Source organism: Lonchura striata, chromosome 1 (genome assembly GCF_046129695.1).
Source record: "Lonchura striata isolate bLonStr1 chromosome 1, bLonStr1.mat, whole genome shotgun sequence".
In the NCBI taxonomy this organism is placed as follows: Eukaryota; Metazoa; Chordata; class Aves; order Passeriformes; family Estrildidae; genus Lonchura; species Lonchura striata.
The window spans coordinates 100784775-100801407 of NC_134603.1; positions in this window are offsets into that span (position 1 = coordinate 100784775).

A 16633-nucleotide genomic window follows, 5' to 3' on the forward strand; every position below is an offset into this window, starting at 1 on the left:
ATAGTGGGATTTGTCATGCACAAACAAAGAAGTAGAACTTGCAAAGATAAAAATGTATGAATAAATAAAACCTTCCATTAAAAAACATTTGTTTTGAGAAATCAGCATATATAGTAAAATAAACTTGTTAACTCATTCTGAAAGTCTGCTTTTCCCTTATTAGTTCTCCAGTAAAAAAGAACAGTTGAAGAGTTTTATAAAGGAAAACAATGGGCTATGGATTTTTAAACTCTTTCTCATTAGACATGGGCATGAAATAAGCTGTGTACTGAGCATGAGGGGGATTGCATCTGAAAAGAAGCTGTAGTAGATTCTACTACTATGTCCTGGTGCAGTTCTGGAGAGAAGCACCATTCATTTCCTTAAAGGCTGATGCCTTTAAAAGGCAGATGCATAAGGTGTAAAATGAGACTAGGGAAAAGACAATTTCAAGTCCGAAGTCTGTGACTTGGGCCTTCCCTGATTCATAAAAACAACTAGAAGCAATATAAAGATTTTTTTTAAATTTATTTATTACTTTCAGAAAACTAAAAGAGCTAAAATTATCTATATTTTTGCCTGGCATTACTATGACTGAAGATGACCCATATCTCTTCCTGTTATTATGATATTTCAGGGAAATTCCATTGTTAATATTTCACAATTACTTTGAGAATCAGATATATATGTTAATAGCAGAGCAAAGCTATTACTTGATTCTAACATATTTGGTTACAGGTTTTTCTTAACCAGAAGACTTTTGCAGAATGGCAAGAATTATACAAACCTGCTCCATTTTTTGATCTTTGCTGGTGCTCTTGCTGAAATGTATACACTTAAAAATATCATCTAATCCAGCTGTCTAAAACACATTCTATACGACCAAATATTTTTGACTTTCAGTGAGAAGCTCTATATTTCTAATGCCTTTGCAAGTTATCATCTGTTTTCTTGATGATATGCAAATATCAGCATATTTCAGTTATATCATCTTGAGTATACTTAAATAGAAACCCAAATATTTAGCAAGCAACAATGATATTTTGATATTTTTACAGCATGAAAAAATAAAATTACTTAAAATTAGGTCCTGTAAAATCACCAAGAGCTTGTAAAAAATTGAACTCCTAACTCCTTTGTTAACTGCACATTGTGTTTTAGGAAGACACATTTTAAAAGTGTACACGAAATCAAGAAACTGTTTTTCATAAGTATTAGTATATTTCATAACATTATCACAATAAAGGTATATCATCCCTCTCTGATAAGAGAGCTCTGATTATGTCTCTCTATTGAAACATATCTGACATATTTCACCACATCATTAGAAGTATAACTTTCACAAAGATAGCTCAAGAAGCATGTCGTGTAGATTTCTGACTACACAGGACATGCATATTATTATCTCACTAAGAGATATATAGGAAATGGCTCATGAACTACAAATTAGAGCATTTGAAATTTCTTCTCTAGAGAAACTCATTTTACAGATACAAAATTAACCAGTATTTGAATTAATGACAATTAATCCTCATGCCCAAGTGAACAACTTCCCATATATATTATTTTAGTTTAACACTTTTTTGTCTGAGAAAAAAGTGAGTTACATTGAGCATTAAAATATGTTTATGTTAGCATATTCAAAACTGTTATTGTACATTTTATTAATTTAGTGAGGTTCTGCATTAGGATAATGCACCAATACATGGTGTTTCTAGTCCTTTTCAGTATAACTGATGTGCCAACTGAAAAGAAGTAAAATCACAACCAAATCTGATGCTCTATATTTGGAAATGAAAAGCTTTTTTTTTTTTTTTTTTTTTAATGGGCTTTAAATACTCCTATTCTGATTTATGTATTTTTCATCTGTCTTCCCCCATTTCCTCCCCCTTCAAACATTATCTTTTTTCAACTGGCCTGATGCTTCAAGCAGAGGCATATTATGCAAAAATGCTGCCAAACTGCTTTCACCTTAATGTTTTGGACTCAATCACATAATGATGGCATTAACTAACTCTTCATGGAAGATTATATTGCTGTAATAACTGTTTTTTTCAACTCTCTTATTTAAAGACTTTTATTTAAAATATACCCAAGACTGTCCTGTAATAATGTTACCAATGCAAAACATAAAGCACTAGGAAGAATTAGAAAAAGATTACTCCAGGTGTTTGTTTAGTGGTTTTACATACTAAAGAAATATCCGTTAGGATGCTTTTCATTTTATCTTTTTGTTGTTGTTAATATTACATAATACTATCTTCACAGAAAAGAAATCTCATTTCCCAACCCCATACTACAACTTTGAGTGACATTCTATTAGGAACTTCTCTATATATTTTTACATAAATTGTAAATATGGCAAAAAAAATGTGACTCTATAGCATCTCTTCTTGGATGAAGAGTCAGAACAGTTTTAGCTCTTTTTCAGCCAGCCATGTTATCCTGCTCAAGACTTGGCTGCTTGTTCTTGGTCAGCCAAATCCAATGTCTGATGCCAGAGGCTGTAACTATTCATTCTTTCCACAGAAAAATTTTGGGAAGGTTCACTTAATGTGTAAAGGACCTGTACTGTTTTTTTAAATGACACAGTATGAAGATGAAATGGTATTCAAAGCTTTTCTGAAGTCTAACTACCTTTTCATTAAATGTGAGGCGTTCTTTACTATGGCACTTGCAGTATTAAAGGTAGGATATATTTTTTCTCTAAGGAAGTTACCTCAGCTGTTGCGGGCTATGGAACACATATTTATCAGGCTGAGAAAATACATAATTTTGTATAGAATCTCATTTTTTCTAAAATGCTATCTAAAACATGGCAATAAAACACCTGATTTAGCCAATTCAGCTTCTGCCTTCAAAACATTTACAGCAGTGAAACTGATCTAATTTGCTTCCATGCAAATTTTGAAGCAAAGCAAGCACATTTCAAGTAATTTCTTCTGATTTTTAACTGGAAACCATAAAATTTTGGCATACTTTATTCAGATAAACATTGAGTGTTTTTTTTTCTTTTTCTTCAAATATCCTTTGTTGGCAAAATTCAGTGTGGGGGAAAATAGCCAGCAATTCTCTTAGAAAACCACTGATTGTTATTTCATTTAGCTCTTCCAAAAAAGTGTTTCACACTTCATTTCTGCAGATTGTATACCTTCTGAACTGCTTCTTACTTTCATGCTAATTAGTTATTTCACACATTTTTCACAGGTCTTTATTTGTCAGGGACTTTGAGAGTGTTTGCACTATAAAGTGAATGGCATCATTGTGAGGTAGGACTTCTCCATGAAATTCAAAACCTGAATTCTGACTCTGAAACACCCACTGCAGTGTATGCTGTCATGCAGGGCTTGACTGTCTGCATGATGTTTTCTTTTCTCTAGGTAATTTCAGAGATTTTGGCTAAGAATTGCAGTTGTGATCAACTGCAAGTGGAATCTACCAACATACAGTGCTAGCAGAGGGAAAAATATAAAATGCTGATATGAAATTTTCCTCCTTACATGGTTTTACCAAGCCACAATACTCCTGTGAGAGGTTTTGTTTAACTTGTGATTAAACACAATATCTCCTTAAAGTATGAACAAGGAATGTTGGTGACCAGAAGCGTCATAGACCTTTCTGTTATTCTGTGGGATTCACATTAAGTTTTTTGCTCTTTGGCCAAGGTGGGGGTGAAAAAACTTTTCCACCCTGAAAATTGGCTCATTATTATTTATGCATAAAAAATGTTTTGAGACACAGCTGTAGGCAGGTTTGGGTGGGTTTTTTTGTTTCCTTTTGTTTGTTTGTTTGTTTTAATGCAAATAAAAACAACAAAACAAATATCTATTACAACATATTGTTTGCAGCTAACAAAGTTTGGAATAGATATTTGAAAGATTTTAAGTAAATACAACTTTATGACCTGCCTAGTGGATAAAGGAAAAGTTGTGGATTTAGTCTACCTGGTGAATGGAGTTAGATGCAGCTGGCTACCAGTCAAAAGTGACATTCCCCAGGGCTCAGGATTGGGGCCTGTGATCTGTCTGATGGGATTGAGCACATCCATGCAGGATGGCACTAAATTTGTGGGAGTATTAATCTGCTGTAAGGTAGCAGGGCTCTGCGGAGGGATTTGGACACACTGAATTAATGAGCCAAGGCCAACAGTATGAAGTTCAATAAGGAAATGGCCAGGTCCTACACTTGATTCACAATGACCCAGGCAACACTACAGTTTGGGAGCAGAGTGTCCAGAAACTGGCTCAGCAGAAGAGAATATGAAGGTGCTAGTCAACAGCTGAATGAACATGATCTAGGATATACCCAGGTGACCAGGAAGGCCAGTATCATCCTGGCCTGTGTCAGCAGTAGTGCGGCCAGCAGCACCAGGGCAGTGATTGTCCCCATGTACTCAGTGCTGCTGAAGCCACATCTCAAGTCCTGTGTCAGTTCTGGGTCCCTCACCAAAAGAAAGACATTGAAGTGCTGGAGCATATCCAGAGAAGGGCAGTGGAGTTGATGAATAGTCTGGAGAGGAAGTCCTGTGAGGATCAGCTGAGGGAGATGAGATTGTTCAGCCTGGAGTAAAAGAAGCTCAGGGGAGACCCTTCCACTCTCTGCAACTACCTGAAAGGAGGCTGTAGCCAGGTGGGGGTTTCCATTTTTCAGTCGCAGCTAGCAAGAGCAAATGGTCCAGGGATCCAGACATGCCAGAGGGAGGTTCAGATTGGACATCAGGAATAACTTCTTCACTGAAAGCATGGTTAAGCACTGGAAGTCTTCCTGGGTAAGTGGAAGAGCCACCATCACTGGAGGCGTTCAAGACATTCACGGTGGTTCAGTTGACATTATGGTGCTCAGCTCAAGGTTGAACTCAGTGATTATGGAGGTCTTTTCTAAACTTAAGGGTTCTGTGATTCTACAATTTGGTTTTATTTTTAAAAAAATGCTCCATCTTTCTTGATTTCTTTTGGGTTTTATTACTGAATAAAAAGTCATTGCTCACTCTTGATATAAAAATACCTTATACAAGTATGAAACATAGGTAACTCTGTAATTAATCTGACTAGGTCTGTCATGATCTGCTTGGAGGAGCAGGATGTCATGATGGTTCATTAACCAATCCCAAAAGTGCAAAAGGCAAACAGCAGGGGACCATCAGTTAATCACAACAAATGCACCTTTATTGAGTGCCCACAGCAAATATGATAGAGGGATCAGAAAGGAGATAAAGGATAGACAGAAAAGAGATGTGGGGGGGAATACAGCTTCCAAACAGAGAGACAAAATCCTCAATGGTCCAGCCACATAGATTTGCTGTTGTCTGTGGGGGTTCACCAAAGTCTTGGTTAACTTAGGGGTCTTTTATAGTCATCTGCCAAGTGGGGGGAACAGGTACAGACAGTCCATGTTCTGAAGAAAGTCAATTTCAGCAGTGAACAAGACCCATTGTTTTCTTGGTCTAGTGAACACACCTGCTTCATTCAGTCAGGCCAACCCTCCCCCCTGTATTAGGAGTCTCAGCCTCATTGAACCCCCCCTTGGGAGGGGGCTTCAATCTCCGATGGTCATGAGGCAGAGGAGGGGTTTTCCACAGGAGATCACCAGTTACCCCAGAAAGATTATTTGGCCAAGAGGTGGGAAAATTTGTGGGTTGAGCAGGTATCGTGAAGCAGGTGTAAGCACTTAGAACAAGCTGCTCCTTGCCAGGCCCTTGCCAGGCCCTGCTCAGAGCAGTAGTCCATGGTGGTAGAGCAAACACACCTGCAAAAATAGTCATCAAAGTTGGAACTCCAGTCAGAGTCTCCAGGATCTCAGTCTCTGCCATTGTGGCAAATGCGAGGCAAAAATGAGGGAACTTGGGACCGTCTCTTACAAGGTCCAACCTGGTTTTCTTCAAACTGTTCAGGTTCCAGCTGTGAATCCTGTCTCTCCAGCCCTTCTTTTCACATCATTCTGCCTTTCCAACTTTGAGCCGCTTTTCAGCAGAGAGGGGTAGAATTGTGCTTACATATTTAAGGCTAAAAGTAATGGAAACCTGCCATATGGTGATGGTATTCCCGTTAGATATAGCAAGTTAATGTGCATGTACCACTTCACACATGCATTTTGCATACATTGGGAAAGAAATCATGGTGACAACTTGCAAACCTCTGAAGTATCTCTTCAGCAATTAAAAGAATTGTCTTAGCTCATTTTCAGCTGACAACATCTTACTCAAAAGTCCTAGAGACAATTCTAATTCCCTATGAATTTTCTAAGCTCATTATACATCGTTCTATTGTCAATTTTATCAGCTTTCGTGTTTACCCTTGGAAAGTACCTACACTCTTAATAAGAGGCATACAAGAAGTATCCTCAAAATTGTCCAAATGCCAATTTAACACCCTTAAAAATATGAAATAAAGCATTAATAAATGTCTTAAACTTGGGAATAATGTGCTAAACCAAAGCCTTGTAGATGGATGATGGGCATTATTACCTTGATTACTGGGACAACCTAAAATTTTTTTGGCTGCTCCTTATATACAGGCACATCTGTAGAAATACGGGTAGGGCTGGGCTCCCTCTCCCCGAGCCACCTGCCGGCCCTCCCTCCTTTTCCCCATCTGCTCCATCTGCTCCAGGACAGGGAGAGAGGGTGCCATGGGCAGAATGTAGCTGGCCTTGCTGAAATCTCGCTGCTTTGGAGCTGAAATCCTCTTGTGAGTTATGGAGAAGACTCTTTTTTCCTTATAACGCATGAAACTGGGAAGATGAAAGTATTAAAATTTATATTGAACATGATATAAAATAGATATTGCATCCATGCTAAGAGAAGCAGATGTTGAAATAGCTGTGATCCCATGAGAAGTTTGAACAGAGAAAGAAAGAAGAATACTCCTGTGCTTCCTGGAGAAGAAGATCTCTGTTTCCAGGGATAAAGATGATTTTTAGAAATAGATAATGACAAATTTTGCCTTTTAACAGCTCATTTTTAAAACAATACCCCATAAACTGGCATGGCTCATCAACAAGCTGTGGGAAGGCTTGTGGCAATGGGAAAGATTTCACGATGGCAGAGTTCCCCAGGTGGCTGCCTGTGACAAAATTGAGAGTCATGAGAGAGATGTTTTTTCCTCTTATGGAGAAGTCTCCATAATCTTAACAAGAGGGACTTGGTTTCTTTACATTGTCAGTGGGAAGAAAAAGGTTGTGGAGGCGGGGAGGAGAAGTGTTCTGAAGGATTTCTTTGTTTCCATTTTTACTACCTTTTTTTCCCTCTAGTTACTTTTAATAAAATTCTCTTTTGTACCCTTTTAAATTTTTGAGCCTGCTTTGCCTTTCTTCTAATCCTATCTCACAGTAGGAAGTGAGTGTATTGGTGATGGACCAGCAGTGAACCCATCACATTCTTTGGTGTGTTGACTGGGAAAATTTCAAAACTGGGGAAATCTTAAATTGGTGAACTAAAAACTACAGAAGAATCTTTAAGGTGGTGAATTAAAGCACACAGCTCCAGCTACTACAATCAGAGTATTCTCTTAAATACTTTGCCACAGCTTTTATTTAAACAGTGCTTTTACTTATGATCTGGAACCTTGTGAGCATATTCTTGTTTGGATTTTGAACAGAAATAGCTTCTATTCCTCTCTCTCCTTCACCATTGCCTATTCCCTTAACATGTCTGCATTTAGTCTTACTCTGGATAAGATGGCCAGACACAAATGGAAATCAGAATCCTAAAAAACAATGGAAATTAGTTTTTGTTTTTTGGTTGTTTGTTGGTTTTTTTTTTTTTTTGTTTTTTTTTTAACACAGACCTCATAATTTGAGTATATTATGATTTAATTTCATTGCACAGATGGAAGTGAAAAATTAATTTTTTTTTTGTGTTAAATGAGTCTAAATGAGTTTGTGAAGACATTAACCTTTCAGGAGAATGACAGTGATAATGAACATAGGAAAGATGTCAATATAAATATCTTCATTGTGTTACCAAGACAGACAAGGTACTGAATTGTTTGATGCATAGTTTTCTTCTGTCTGATGAAATCACAGTTGTATTTATGAGAGCCTTTTAAACTTACAGGTAGAACAAACAAGAAGTCTGAACCACAACACAAATGTTTATTTATCATTGCCTAGCAAACTGGGAAATGGATCATGGCTAAAAAATACAGATGAGTCCATTTAGTACCTTCCTGACACCAAAATCAGAGGTTTTATTATTCTCAAGGTTCTCTTGTGCATTTTCTGAAATTCTGCAACATTCTGACACCTCCTACATGACAACGCTGACACTTAAACCTGACTGTTGAGGAATGGAACAGCTAGTAATTGCAGCAGCCCCACAGAATCTTTTTTTTTTCCACTATTTGGGTCAGAAAAAAATCATAGGATCAATAGAACATTTGGAAAGGTAGCAAGCAGAAGCAAATGTGCTTTGCTTTTGTTGTAAGGCAGCTTTAATGGCTGCAAGCTTGTATCTGAGAACAGTTATATGAAGATTAAGATGAATTCAGGACCTGATCTGGTAGCTCATATAAGATGTAATGCAATACAAAAATACCCACTTAATGTTTGAGGCATGTGTAATAGAAAGAGACTTACTTGGAGGAGAAGCTGGCTTTTCAAGAAGAATCTCAAACTGAATCTTGAGCTTGCTGTATGTTTTTGAGTATTTAATTTTCCTATCCAAGTGTAGGTAAAACAAAACGTTGCAGAAATATTTAAGCATGAAGAAACTAGGTGAATTGAAATTACAACAGAAAAGGTGGCAGACAGGATTAGGATGCTCTCACTTAGACTAGGTCCATCACAATAATTAAGAGAAAATTTTAGATGGTTAATGTATCTGCATCAACCATTAGAAAACAAGTGATTACCCATTTTAAGTTTGCCAGGGAAAACTTTCATTTTGCTATGTAGAAAAGTAGCACGTGTTAGCTATTTGGATGCAATTTATTATAAGCATCTCTTAATGAACAGCTATATTCTACTTTAAACTCTGTTTTTATATGTGTGAATTCACAATATTTTAGGTTTTGTATGTTTGTATGTACAAAAAGTACAAGAGAAATTCAAATAATCGCTGTATATAAAATTTACACTTTTTTGTGTTGATGGCACAATTCGTTTAGAGGCTACTATTTCTGGTCTAATGTACCTTTTCCACTCCACTGACTGCAGGTCTTTACTAAACCATACCACTCCTTCCTGTGCAGTGAAGATCCAAGAATAGCAATGAGATTGTTATATGGCAAAGAACCTTCAGTTTTTCACTTAAATCCAGTAGTTTAAAATAAGAAACATATAAATATTTCCTAGAAGCATTAATCTGAATAGGAACAGTATATGTAATTAAAACAGTCAAAAGAGTTTTGGATTTTCATGTGGTTGATACACATTATTTAAATGAGAAGGCATTCTAGTTTCTCTATTAAATAGATGTAATTTTTAACATAATTTGATACTTTTGTTTCCAAATCTTTACTTGCTTGAAGCTAAGAGTGCCAGAGTGTACATTTATCAGGCTATTCTTTGAAATTATCTCTTAGGATGTAATTTTTGCTTACACTTAAATTACTACATATCAGGATTAATTCTGCTAAAGCTTAAAAAAAAAAAAAAAAAAAAAAAAGAGGATAAGAAGAGTAGTATAAACCTGTTTCAAGGGAAATTGGTTTCTTGTTTCTTTCAGTTTTTTTCTATGCATTTCATTATTGTGAACTAAGTCCTGAATTTTCTTCTTCACCAAGATTTTTCTATCATTGTACAAAGCAATTTCTAGAGCTACAAGTCTGAAGATTTCCCTTGACTTACAATTTTCTACAATAAGTGCATATTATTATGACTAACAAACATAAATAAGAGAAGGAGTGTTACAAAACAAAGTAAGGTGTAAGTATTTGTCATTTGATTTTCAAGTCCCATTTGAAGGAAAAAAGAATGTTAAAATCAGACTCTAGATTAATCCACCTTCACTTTTCCAATGCTATTGAGAATGTAAAATGTTGGAAAATTTGTTGTGTCTATAAACAAATATATTTAGAAGCAAGAAATTGTACAAGAAGAACAAAATAAATACACAGCCTTCACAAGGGGTCAGAAAACTTTTCTAACCCATGACGATCAAATCACATCAAATAATATTTTGCCAGGCTCTAAATGGAATAATAGTGGCCTACAATTAATATGAACAAGGCCACAGCTTTTCATCTGGCAAAAGCATGGGAAATACCACGGACTTACATTTTTTATTGTGGATAATAGTTAAATGGAGTGAACAGTCAAACAAGCCAAATATCAAAACACCACTAACATTCAAGTTTTCATGCATCTTATTTCAAGCTACATTTTTCTTTTTGGCACACTGTAATTAAGGAATGGTTTCCATGTACTTTGGCCTGTTCAATATATATGGAGGACCAGACTGTAAAAAAAATGCATTAAAATATTAAATAGATTATCCAGGTAGTGAAAACCTTTTGCTATCAACATTACACAGTAAATATAACCCCTCTCACATGCTTGTTCTTCACAAAAAAAAATCAAGTGGAAAATTAAAAATAAAAATTTTTAATAGGAACTACACGATGATCAATAGAAAAGAAAGAGAAAGAAAGAAAGAAAGAAAGAAAGAAAGAAAGAAAGAAAGAAAGAAAGAAAGAAAGAAAAAGAAAGAAAGAAAGAAAGAAAGAAAGAAAGAAAGAAAGAAAGAAAGAAAGAAAGAAAAAGAAAGAAGCCTCTAGATGTTCAGTTATGACATAGAGTAGAAATATGACAGTTCCTGCACAAACGAGAGTTCTCCATGTTTTTCCACCCTTCTAGAGACATTTATTTTAAGTCATAATTTTTCCTCTCTTTCTGCCTCCATTCTACAGTCCCTGCACCAGTGAGGAGAGAAGGAGCAAGCTCACAGAATTGATTAGTCTGCCACATGTTCATGGGGTAGCTCCAGGTGACATTACACACACTGTAGGAATACAGATATCTTAAGGCAGTTCTGCACCAGTTCTGTCACAATAAGATAAATGTAACAGTACTGCCCCTAGGGCTTGTACGTATTTCATGGTACCTGAATGATTAATATCAGTTGATTGGCTAGCACAAAACATTCTAAGTAAAATGTGAGAGAAAAAGTAGGCTAAGCTTGTAACTTACTTAGGATCATCTCAGCATCTCTTTAAAATTAGATTCATTTATTATCTTCTGAGGAAGGATATGCAACTATCCATTCATAGGATCTCCATTATCCCTTGTCTGACAAAAATATATTTCACACAGTTTGCCAGCATCAGAATATTAGTATATATGAGTGGGAAGATTACAGTTTCCTTAGTATTATTACAAAAATTCATATTTTAGATTAAAAATCAAATATTCACTGACTTAATCTCCCCAGTACTGTCAGGTAGTTTTCAATTACTTGCAAGCACTTTTCAATACATCTTTATATTCTGTCAACCTGTAGAAGTATGAAATGTGAAGTCAGGACAAAATATTACTTGTTCTTCCTCTGTGTGGGATATACATTTCCACTTATCACCTCTTCAGTGCATGTTCAAAAACCTTACATCAAGGAAATCATTGAATTGACAGTCCATGTCCAAAACTGCCTGTACAGGAGGCGTTGGATGTGTAACAGCTACTAAAGGTATGCTAATGACATGACACCTGAACAGATGCCAAAGTCTTCTTAGCAACCATCTTCTAGGGGAAGGACTGTCTGTGGCCAAAAGTGCTGCTTCAGAAGTTTACCTGTTACCTTGGCTTCTGGATAAGCATCACTGGAAGGCTAGCTAAACTAGTAAAATGTGGCATGTTATCCATAAAAAATGACACCAATCAACAAAATTTGGCTAGTTAGAATGCTTCTCTCTGCTGGGTATTTTGGGCTTGCCTAGCTTGGGGAAAAGGAGGCTGAAGGATGACATCAACACTACATTTTCCTGAGGAAGGGAAGTGGAGAGGAAGGAAGGAACTGATTTCTTCTCCCTGATCCAGAGATAGGGTATGCAGGAAAAAAAAAGATATTCAGATTGGATATTATAAAGTATTTCTTTACCATGAGGGTGGTCAAACACTTGAATCTTTTCTAGAGATATGGTTGATGCACCAAGCCTGTCAGTGTTTAAGAGGCATGTGGACACTGTCCTCAATAATGTGCTCTAGCTTATAGTCAGCCCTGAAGTGGTCAGGCACTTTGACTAGATGATCACTGTAGGTTCCTTCCAATTGGGATAATCCATTCTATTCCACTATTCCAGTTTTCACATTCCATATTTCCTTTCATGTTTTCTTTTATTGTTAAAATCTAGAAAGATTCTAAAAGTAGGTCTCTATGCTATATAAAGTCTAGATATTACAAGTTCCTTAATGTCTGTGAAATATTTTTGGGTACTGGATGTCCAGTTATAAGAATTACCTTCTTCAAAGGGTAGAGGGACATGCTGCTTTTAAGGGCTCTTAGCCTGCTGCTCTGAGTCATGCTGGAGCACACTTGGTGTCTTACATAGATGGGTGACGAGTAATAGGAACCAACAGGGAAATACTGCCTAAATACCTCCAAGGAATTAAGGTACATTTCTCTATGAAGGGACAGCTGAAGTGCCTCCAGAGTTACGCATGCAGCATTCTCAGCAAAGGGGAGTTGGAAGCCACTGTGCTGCTGGAAAGCTACGACCTAGTGACCATAAGTGAAACTTGATGATATGAGTACAAAGCTGAGGGTCTGGCTATCAGTGGCTACAGGCAAATCAGAAGGGACAGGAGAGGAAGGAAAGGTGGAGGGGTTGTCCTCTACACCAAGAAATGAACAGAAATACAAAAAACTGTCTCTGAAGAGCAGCCATGAGCAGGTTGAAAACTTATGAGGAAGAACTAGAGACTGAGGCAAGGGAACATTATTGTTTTGTCTACTAAAGGCTGCCTGGTCAAGAAAAGCCTATTAAAAAGGCCTTCTTGCTACACCTATGGGAAGTATCACATTTTTCAGCCTCTTGACCTAGTGAAGAATTTCAACCATCACTTCAACATCTGCCGGGAAAATAGCACAATAAGCTGTAGGCAATTCAAGAGGTTCCTGAAGAGAATTGAAGATATCTTCTTATGCCAGGTAGTGGACAACCCTACAAGAGTGGATGTAATACTGGACCTGGTGGCTACCAATGCAAGTTGAACAAGGTCATCAAGATTTGAGGGAACTTGAGCTGCAGTGATCATGCACTGGTGGAGTTCACAGACCTGTGAGTTATAGGGTGGGCAAAGGGTAAAGTCAGGACTCTGAATTTTAGGAAAAGAAACTTCCAGCTGTTCAAAGAGTTAGTCAATAGCACTCAGGGAAACTGCCCTGAGAGACTAGGGAGAAGAACAAGAGAAGGATTTAAGGATCCTTTACATACTGCAAGAGCCCTTGATGTCCAGGTGCAGGAAATCAAAAGAGGAAGGCAAGACACTGGCACAGCTGAGTAAAGCCAGGAAGTCCAAGGCACAGCTAGAGCTCAGAAAAAGACAATAATAATAATAATAATAATAATAATAGTAGTAGTAGTAGTAGTAGTAAAATATTCTACAGGTATGTCAGACAGAAAATGAAGGCAACAGACAAGGAGAAGGCTGAGGTACTCAACAACATTTTTACCTCAGCCTTCATTGGCAACTTCTCTACCCACATATAATGCATGGATGGACCTCAAGGCAGGGACTGGAGAAGTTAAGGCATTTAAGACATATAGATGTGACACCCCGGGACATGGTTTAGTGGTGGACATGCCAGTGCTGCTTGAACTGTTTAACATGATGATCTTAAAGATCTTTTCCAACCTAAGAAAATCTATTTAATTAGGAAATTTTCTCACTTATGAAGAAATCTAGATGTGAAGAATCTGTGCCTAAATAGAGCATGGATCATTATACATGGAGCTTTTACATTTTGTTGGATAGTAGGAATTCTTACAAACTGTTCTTCATTTTACATAAAAATATATTTTCTGTATTTATGGAACAAAATTTTATTTTTCATTTGTACATTACAGTAATTATACTATATGCATATAATATATATACATATTATATGTATGTAAGGACTAGATGCTAGGACTGTTTATTACAATAGCATCTTTCTGCACTTTTCTCAATATTAAAATACGTTAATTATTATGGACGTAATTATATATCTAGAATATAAATAATCTTTCAAATTATTATCACAATATTAATAACATATGTACAACATTATTGCTGCATTTAAATAAGGTTACTGCATTTAAATAAGATATATATATGTGCTAGGGTGACCAAGACAATGTAGAAGATGTTTAAATGATGGAAAGGTAGTATGAACTTTTCTGACTACATAATAGGCTGCTACAATGAACACTGTATAGCACATCATAGAGATGTTAGTGATTATGTATAATAAATGAGAGCCACACAGTATCCTTATAGTTGTTGAATATTTGTACTACAAGATATCTTAGGTTATTAATTTTTAAATAATTTTCTTCATGCATGTTTTATTAATGATAACAAGAAAATAATTTAACATTTTCTCCAGTCTCAAATACAGTTCTAACTTCTTTTCTATAAAAAAGTAATATGATAGAATATGACTTTAATAAAAAAATAGCAAAGAAAAAAAATCAGGCTTTTAATAATAATACAAAAACATCAAGAAAAAAAGCAGGCTTTTAAAAACAAGACTCATGGCGAGCAATAAATAAGAATAAAATAAAAGCAACAAAAATTGCAATTGTACAAAATCTTGCTATTAAGTGTGAGTGATCCAAAACTAAAATGTTGAGAAACATTTCACAGTTATATAAAGTCTACTAGCTTATTACAGATTAAACATATTTAGATTCCAGTCTAAGAATTAAGCCTATATTTTGCAATATTTCTTTGTATAAAATACTAACATAGTGTCATATATGGACAGCCATATAAGGTTGCAACCTGGCAACCTTATCCTTCCTGAATGGATGTGTAGGAACTTGTTTCCTGTGCCTCTAGTGGCAAAATGGCTGATTGAATAATGGCTACACAATTACAAAGCTTGTTATCAAACACAGATTTCTACATCATACATCCTACATGTGTTACTTTCTAATATTCCCTTTAAAAAGGTGGGAACAGAAGGATTCACCTAAGAATAGCACATATATTTCACTTAGTTTGGCTAAAAGACTTATTTGATCTGTATTCAGGGCATAAAGTTCCATTAAAAGCTTTCTTCCAAAATAATCCTTTTCTCCAGTAATTGTTTCCAAAACCAGATTTTTGATGGCAATACATTTATTTCCTTGACCTGCATTTGACAAATATACAAAAAGGACATATTGAAATGAAATTACTTGAAAATTAAAGCACAATCACCAGACTAAGAATAAAATAAATGTATTCAGAACATCCTGAAGTATCTTATGGGTATGCCTTCTTCAACACCATATATGGAACAGTTTAGCTTCATCATAATTATGATCAAAGTCTATATAAATAATAAAAGCACAATCAGTCTAAGCATCTTAAAGATTTTTCAAATTTTTATTTCCCTTTATACATGTTTATACAGTATTTCGCTTCTCTCTGTATTAACCTGTAAGTATGCAGAAATAAAATATACATATATAATATACGAAATACTATACAAAATAATACACAAAACTCAGCTATAGAAATATTGAAGTTCTGTGAGAACTTTTTTTGACACTCCAAGAAGACAAGTGGGTGAGACTAGACAGCAGTAGCAGGTTTTAACAACCTGTCTCATTATTTATTGCTCCAGACACAAAAGCATGGCACTACTAGACCTGAACTTTAGACTTCCAGTACTTGTATACGACACTTCCAGTGTTTGTACTTGTCATGGTTCAGGAAGGTTACTTTGCATCTTAGTGCCCCCTGCAATTGAGGCTCTCCCAGACCAGATGCTGCTTGCATGTTCCCCACTCATTCTTCCCTGCCTTCCCACTCCAGGAATGGAACTGAGGACTGGAGGCTCTAAAATGTGAAAATTAGGGATTGAGACAGCAACAATTTACTCGAAACAGCAATGAGATAAGATAAAAACAGTAACAGCAACAGTATTAATAACAAAAGGTATAAGCGTAAGAAACTATTTACACAGAAAAACTGACAAAATACTGACTGGCTCTTCCCCACCACTTCCCACTTTCTCCCACCTGGAGTGAGTCCCTTATTCCTGCCCCTTGCATCTCATCCCATGATATAGCATTCAATAATGTTTGGGTCTGACCGTGCCTCCTTCCTGGCTACTGAACAAATGAGCCCTGTTCTGGCTGAAAGTAGGACAGTACTGCACTTCATTTAATAATGTATTACTTTTGATATGGCTTTGCATTTTTTTTTCTTAATGAGATATATGAAAAATATGATGCGGCTTTATAGACTGATAGATAATTGACTAGGTACGATGACCCTAGTAATGTTTTCAGTGTTAGTTATTTTTTTGCATATTGAAATCCCAGGTAATTTATTTTATCTTCCCATTTATATGACAACAGCATTTCAAGTTTATATCTTCCAGCTTTCACTTTTAAGTCCTTACACTGGCAATCTGAGCACTACTTAATTATTTATTATAGAAATTAAAAATAAATAATCAGGAAGAAAATACAGGGAAGATAACTGTTAAGTGTAGCTGAAGTTAGTATAATGTACAACCATATCT